This window comes from Silene latifolia, chromosome Y (genome assembly GCF_048544455.1).
Source record: "Silene latifolia isolate original U9 population chromosome Y, ASM4854445v1, whole genome shotgun sequence".
Lineage (NCBI taxonomy): Eukaryota > Viridiplantae > Streptophyta > Magnoliopsida > Caryophyllales > Caryophyllaceae > Silene > Silene latifolia.
Genome location: NC_133538.1, coordinates 201,687,798 through 201,695,599, shown reverse-complemented (window position 1 = coordinate 201,695,599; position 7,802 = coordinate 201,687,798). Strand labels below are relative to the sequence as shown.

Below are 7,802 nucleotides of genomic sequence, written 5' to 3'. Positions count from 1 at the left end.
CTCAAAATGCATGTAAAAAGGACAAAAATGGTACGATTCCACTACTTTCGCGTTCGTTTCTACAAAACGGACAAAACGAACCAAAGTAGCCAATTCGGGGGCAAAATGCAATATAAATAGTATGAAAGTATATAGAAATACGTGGTAAAATAGGCTAAAAAGACTATACAAAATGCACGTATCAAATCTCCCCAAACCGAACCTTTACTCGTCCTCGAGTAAACTAAAATGCAACTAATGGAACGGAAATGAAAACTCAGAGCTAGCTTAACTTGTCTACTTGAACCAATTTAATGCAACAAAAATTAACAGTCATAGCTATGCAGTCAATACGCAAACGAGTTATAAGCTGTTCAGAAATATAGCCGACCTATCGACCATGCAAGACCAACAAAATCGGACTCTCACGTGGTCACTCTTCTCTCATGAAGCAAAGGGTGAATATTATATGTAAAAGAGAGAAAGAGAAATAGCCACTCACCTAACTGTGACCTACATAGCATGCATGCAATAAAAATAAAAGACGATTCAAGTACTAATGCACACACTCCAACCATTAATGTCCGTCACAGCCGAGGGCTTACAAATGATATGGGAATAGTGAGGGTCAGGTAAGAAAAGGCAAAACAAGTTATGGTAATGTGGAGGTAAAAGCGTCAAGATAGTTCCTAACAGGACCATATAAGACCATTCAATTCTCAGCCGACTGAAAAATAAAGTACATGTGCCCTTCATTTGGCACACAGATCACTAATCACATACACAATCTCCTCAAAAATATGGAATAAAACGGAGGAGTTAGACGGTCACAAACTTTCCTTTTTTAACACCGTCTAAATGAATCAACTAAAACATATCAAATATTTTTTTCAACTCTTTTTTCCTTCTATTTCACGTGAATCAGACTTTTTTTTCATTTTTTTTCTTTTTCTTTATTCTTTTATTCTTTTCTTCTTTTCACGTTTCTATCTTTTTTTTTCTTTTCTTTTTCCCCTTCCTCTATTTTCACCAACTCCAATCAAATGATATGAACCAAACTGCAGACGGAAAATCATACCACAAAATGACATACTAAAATAGCTTAACTAGGCAGGCTCAGTTTGGGATGTAGCTAATGGGTCAAAAAGGCAAATTTTGGCTTAAGTGGAGCTAAATGGGTGAAAAATATGAGAAAAAGGGAAAATTTGCAAGCACCTCCCTGCATGTGACACTGACCACAAACCCAAATGTGTGCATTTGACAAGAAATCGAATGTCATAAAAGTGAAAACATGATGAACATGCTATGCAAGGAGTACTACTCTCAATTCCTAATGAACTGGTCATGAATGTCACCAGTTATGGGCTCTAAACCTCAGAAATTGTAAAGTAGATTGCCAATTTATCAGGTCAAGTCTAAACAGTTAGCTATATTTGAACAAAAACTCGTAGACTATGTGTATGACAAAGCTAATAACCATCAACAGAAGTGCAAGGCTCAAGTAAAATGACAAGTTATAGTGCAGTTTCATCACGGAAATCAACCGTTCCGACTCAACCTATGTGCAAAAGTAAACGTGAATATTTTTGAATTTTTGAAATTTTCTAATTTTTTTGGTTTTTTTTTTGGATATTCAACGAAATAAATAAACAATGCAAGCTGAAATAAATAAACGTGAATGCAAAACAAATGCAAATGCAGACTCAAAAGGATGCAATACCCTCCCTAAACCAAAACGGACAACGTCCTCGTTGTCCTCCAACATACACCAGCAGATATATACAGGGGAACGGGAATATACAACCAATAAATAATGAAAAATAATAAAATAAAAAGGAGACAAAAATAAAAGAGTGAGATGGACATACAAAACACGAACTTCCCCAAACCAGCCAGAAAACTGGGGAAGTGAGTAGACCAGCAGCTACTCGTCGGCCTCCTCGTCACTGTCAAGCACGTCCTCCACCATCACCGTGAAGTCCGGGTCTACCTCCTGCTCTCTCCTCCTCCTCTGCTCAGCTCGAGCTCCCTCCGCCGCCGCCGCCGCCACCGGGTCCTCGTCCTCCTCCTCCTCACTAGCAGACTTCGGGTACACCTCAGCTGGGTACCGGTAGAAGAAAGGGTGTGGCCAACCCTCTGGGATCGGACGGTGTCGCCCAAGTGATACTCGTATAGAGGGAACAAAGTCAAAGCCATGTCCCGCTCCATACGAGTCTGTCTCTCTGCAATCTCAACTAACAAACCATCACGGCGCCCTTGGTCCATGACCGAGGACGCCTCAAAGGGTGGTGGAGGTACAAAATTTGCCGGTAGGACCGACTGTTTCTGGTCGGCGGGTGCGGGAGTAGGAGTAGGAGTAGGGATCGGGGTAGGTGTGGCCGTGGAAGTCTGGCCATCCGTGGAAGGTGCGGATCCCTCTCTGGTCTCAAGTCTATGCCGCTTCTTAGCGGCAGGTAAGGTGGTAGGTGGTCGGACCTGGAGGTGGTAGTCAGGTAGAGGTGGTAGACGGGCGCCCCGTGCAACATTAGGCAAAGGGGCTAGACGAGGCAGGGTGCCACAAGGAAGGTCCACGGACGAGGAACCGTCTATCTTCCAAGTCCGGTAGTCAGAAGTCAGCCAGGTCTGAGAGTGCATAGACACTAGGCTCAGGTACCTATCTCCCTCTAGGTACGGTAAGTCACGAGGCCAGGCAGGGAAGAGGGAGCGGGCAAGAATTGTGGCTATGCCTCCGCAAACAATAGATCCCGTGACCTTCTCCCCCTGGGCCTGGAAGTACTGGGCGGTCAAATAGGCGATGTTGAGGGTAAAAGGACCCTCACAGTCAATGTTCAGGTAACTGCCTAAGATGGAGAGCTCGTTGTTGTTGATGTTGTTTGGCTCCCTTCGGCCAAAAATGGTACTCCCCATCAGTCTAAGAAAGTAACGGGCAGGGGGAAGGTGGACCTGAGCGAGCTTTCGCTTGGGAAAGGTGGTCTGGGCCAAGGTCCGCCAAAGCTGACTAATGACCTTCCTAGGGGCAACAGTGGCGCCCGTAAAGGAAAGTCCGAGTCTGGTACCAAACTCCTCTAATGTCATCAAAAAAGTCCGGTTGAACAACCGGAAAGACACATAAATACTAGTGGGGACAGCGTCGTGTGCCCCGAAGGAGAAGGTGAAGGAGCTGAAGAACTCGAGACTCAGCTCCAGAAAGGTGTGGCCACTCATAGTGATGAGTCCGACCATCCCCGTGCCCCGTAAAAGCTCACAAACTGGCTCGTAGAAGCCGAGTCTCTGAAGTGACGTACGACAAAGAAAACGCGTAGGGAGAAACTCGCAGCCAACTAAGTTATAAAATCTAGTACAATGTACACCATTAACGAAAATTACCTGCGGGTACTCAGGTTGGGAGTCGAGGGAGTCGTCCCCTAGGATGGTAACTGTGCCACCAGAGACGCTAGGAGCAGGTTTAGCACGACCACGACCCCGGCCTCGGCCTCTAGAACCTGAGGTAGAAGGCTGTCCAGTGACGGTACGAGGAACTAGGGCCGCCCGTAAAGCAGCTGCGACTGCGGGTGAGTCCGCCACAGGTGTGCTCACCGTGGCTGAAGTAGAGGTTGTGGCTGCAGCTGTGACCGCCACTGAGGAAGAAAGACTAGCAGCAGTGCTAGCCGTAGTAGTGGCTGTGACTAAGGTGGTGGCTGAAACAGGGCTACAGCGGCAGTAAAAACCGTACTAGCAGCAGAGACTAGAAAAACAGAGGTACTGGTAGGTGCGGAGACGGTAGTAGCAGCAGGGACTACCGTCTCAGACAGAGACAGGGACGGACTGGCAGCAGAGCTCGAAGAGGGCATCGAGCTAGAATCCATCCTAAACAAATTGAGCAGGGGAATTTGATAAGAGACAGCAGTTTAACAGCATGAAAAACAGCGTGAAATCAGCATGAAAATTCCCTAACAGTCGAAAAAATTCGACCTACAGCCCAAAAATTCCCAAAGTTTCCTCAAATATTCGAATGGTAATAAGTAAATAGCGATAGGGGAAGGGTAGCAGGCATCAATGGCAGCAAATGAAGCAACAACTAAGGCGAATTAAGCATATGGCAGCAGCAAAACCCAGTTTACAGTCGAAAATTTCGACTGTAATTAGCCCTACTCGCAAATTTCTCGCAAAATTCGATTTAAACAAGTAAATATCAACGAGGCAAGGGAATTAAGCATCAAGTAAGACAAATGAAGCATTGAAACATAATTATAGTCGAAAATTTCGACCTACAATAAAGACCAAAACCCTAATTCTCGACTATCCTCATAAAAAGCAAAAATTTAAGAAATTAAAGGATAAAGAAGAGTAAGGATTACTTGATGATGCAACACCCACAAAGAATAATTAATCGACAAGAAACAAGCAAAATGGGCAATTTTTTGATCGAAAAACCGCAGAACCCTAATTCCTCTAATAGACCGAGTAAAACAGAACGAATCAAGGGGAAAGTAAAGGGCAAATGACGATTAATTAACAATAAACACAATGTAGGTGGCGGATTTGGCAAATGGGCAAGAAAAATGGAGGTTTTGGGTGTTTCTTTGATCGTAAAAATGGAAGGGGGTCGAGATATTAAACAAGGAATGAAAGAAATAAAACAAAAGAGGGAGTTAAAGAGCCTCCCTACGTGTAATTTCCAAATTCACTCGATAGAGTGGTTTAGAACTGCTCGATCGAGAGCTTCTTGTATGCATCTTCTCGATCGAGTAAAAAGTTACTCGATCGAGAACTCCCCTTTTCAGCTTTTGTCGGTCGAGTAATATGGGATCGAACCGATTTCACTCGATCGAGTACAAAAAGTCCACGATCGAGCTCTTTTCCTCGTGTAAGCTCTTGAATTTGCTATTATTCTTTTGAATTTGCGTAAAATTCCCCAAACCTGCATAAGAACACTCGCAAAAAATCCCAAAATACCAAAAATGAAAAGTAACAGTCTATAGTCTCTAATCTACACTAAAAATGTCTAAATTCTAATTGTCCTAATTAAAAGCAATAAATAAAATTCAACGGAAAATTTAAAAATTGTTTATACACTTTGTTACACGGGGCATTTCCCCGCTCACTTCTCAAAGCAATTCAGCAGCCCCTCGGAGGGCTTATGACTGGAGGACGTCATCTCAGCAACATTAATCGTCCTCTTTCATTTCCACGAGCTTGCATTTGAATCATTAGGAGGAGAATAGTTGACGTCCACATACGCGCGAACTTTTCTCGTCCTTACTCCGTTCTCACCGGCTTTAACATCGTCACTCCCACTTTGGCTAACATTAATTGCACAATACCCTTTGACAGCTCCTGCATTATTTTTATCTGTACCTGCAGCAAGGAAAACAGACGAACTTTCCTCCTTTTTGCTCTCAACCTGAGGCGGAGGGGTCACAATAGCAACACAATATTCCAAATCCTCGTTTGGAGTGTCAATAGGAGGATCAATAGAAGAGAGGGCATTGCAAGGCTGAGCTTGCTTGGGAGCCCTTCGGGACTTAGACTGATGGAATATCAATTCCTCGTCCCCAACCTGAAAAGTCAATGTCTTGCCCCCGATGTCTATTACTGCTCGGGCAGTAAATAAAAATGGTCTCCCTAAAATAATAGGGGTATGGGCATCTTCGGGGATCTCAAGTACAACGAAGTCAACGGGAATAAAGAACCTCCCGATCTTAACAGGTATGTCTTCTATGACACCTAGTGGCCGTGATATGCTACGGTCGGCCATCTAAACAGTCATGTTGGTGCAATTAAACTTGGTCAAACCAAGTCTCTTAGCCAGAGACAGCGGTAAGACAATCATGCTACCGCGAAGATCGCATAACGCGTTATCAATCAAATGGGTACGAATATGACACGGAATCGAAAAACTACCCGGGTCTGACTATTTGGGAGGTAACTTATTCTGAACTAGGGCCGTCCCTACCTCGGTCAAAGCTACTGTCTCATGATCATTAATGTGCCTCTTACGCGATAAAATTTCTTTCATAAATTTAAGGTAAGAGGGTACCTGTGTCAGCAGTTCGGCGAATGGCATAGTGACTTGCTAGCTTTTTAGGAGTTCGACAAATTTGCCGAATTATTGATTAGCTTTAGTACTTTGCAAACGCCTCGGGAAGGGCACCGTGATGGGTATCTAGAGTCCCTTGTTCCTTTCTTCCAACGTGTCAGCCGGATCAAGCTCTAAATTCTTTGAACGCTTCTTTCCTCTCGAACGAGGTCTTTCAGGCGATGTTTCACTCGATCGAGCACTAGCAGGCTCTCGATCGAGCTGTTCTTTATCAGCATTACTCGATCGACCAGAAATAGCATTTGATCGAGCAGTTTCTTCAACAAAATTACTCGATCGACCAGAAATTTCATTCGATCGAGTAGAATCTTTTTTCTAATCACTCGATCGAGTAGAAATTTTACTCGATCGAGTCCTTTCTTCAGCACTTTCACTCGATCGACCCCATGTAATCAGTCGATCAAGTACTTTCTTTGTCGTCAGCTCTTTTGCTTCGACAGAACACTGTTCATCAGCAGTAATTACCTTCCTCGAGCCTGATTTCAACATGTCCGGTCCCTCATATGAACGACCGCTCCTCAAATTAATTAAATTTACCGTCTCATGTGGATTCTTATCAGCTTGTGACGGTAAAGGACCCGGTTTCCTTGTAGACTGGTTCGCGGCTAACTGGGCAACTTGAGTTTCAAGTGGCTTGATAGATGCATCTTTTTGTTAATCACTCAGCTGCCACTGCTTTGTCAAAGACTGCAACATTGTCTTCAACTCACCTAGCTCACTTACTCCACCAGAAGATGATGCACCTTGATTAGGTGTAGGAAAGGAAGGAGGCTTCAGAAAGCCTTGTTGAGCTTTATGAGGAGGGACATATGGTTGCTGCTGCTGCGGAGGAGGGGTAGGTTTGAGCACATTTTGACTTGTCCACCTCAAATTGGGATGGACTGCCCCTTGGTTGTTATAGTAGGAACCCCCTCCTTGCCTGTATTATTGAAAAGCAAGGACCTGTTCCTTCTCCGTAAGACAGCCAACAGCAGTGTGACCGTCGTTGCTCCCACACCTCTCACATGTGACAGTCTCCCCTCTAGTAAGCAAATAGACCGTCTGAGGCTCCCCAACAGAATGCAGCTCCAACTTATCAAGCCTAGCATTCATGGCTTCCATCTGAGCCACAACTTGCTTATCGACTGCATGAACTGTTCTAATACCATCCCTCGGGTTTCCATACTCAGCACAGTGGGTCGCCATCTCTTCAATAAGAGCCCATCCCTTATCATCGTCGGTGTTCTTTTGGAATCTTCCGTTAGATGATGCATCAAGTATGGCTCTGTGATCATCGTATAGCCCATTGTAGAACTGATTGGACAGGAAACACGGATCAAAACCATGGTGAGGAATAGACCTCACCAACCTCTTGAAATTGCACCAAGCTTCATAGAAAGTTTCATCAGGTGCCTGCTTGAAACTGGTGATCTTGGCCCTCAGCTGATTAGTGCGCTGCGGAGGGAAATATCTCTTATAAAAAGCAAGAGCAAGGGTCTCCCAGTCTGTGACCCCCGCGGTCGTGCGGTCCAAATCAGTCAGCCACTCCCTGGCCGAGTCAGTCAAAGAAAAAGGAAACAGAACCTCCTTAATCTTGTCTTGAGTTACCCCCTTTGTGGCGGGGATAGTAGAATAGTAGTTCGTAAAGACCTTCATATGCTTCCTCGGGTCTTCACCTGCCACACCTCTAAAGAGATTTCTCTCCACCAGATTGATATATGACGGCTGGATGTCAAATGTATTCCCATCCTCAGTCTGGAGATTG

The 7,802-nt window shown here is 44.6% G+C and overlaps 1 non-coding gene across 1 annotated transcript; it reads left to right on the top strand.

Annotated features, from left to right (window-relative positions):
* The first annotated feature begins 7,376 nt into the window (after positions 1–7,376).
* On the top strand, positions 7,377–7,482 carry LOC141636586 (small nucleolar RNA R71). Its single transcript, XR_012541192.1, has one exon. It is a non-coding gene; the product is annotated as a small nucleolar RNA R71 (small nucleolar RNA).
* Positions 7,483–7,802: the final 320 nt, after the last annotated feature.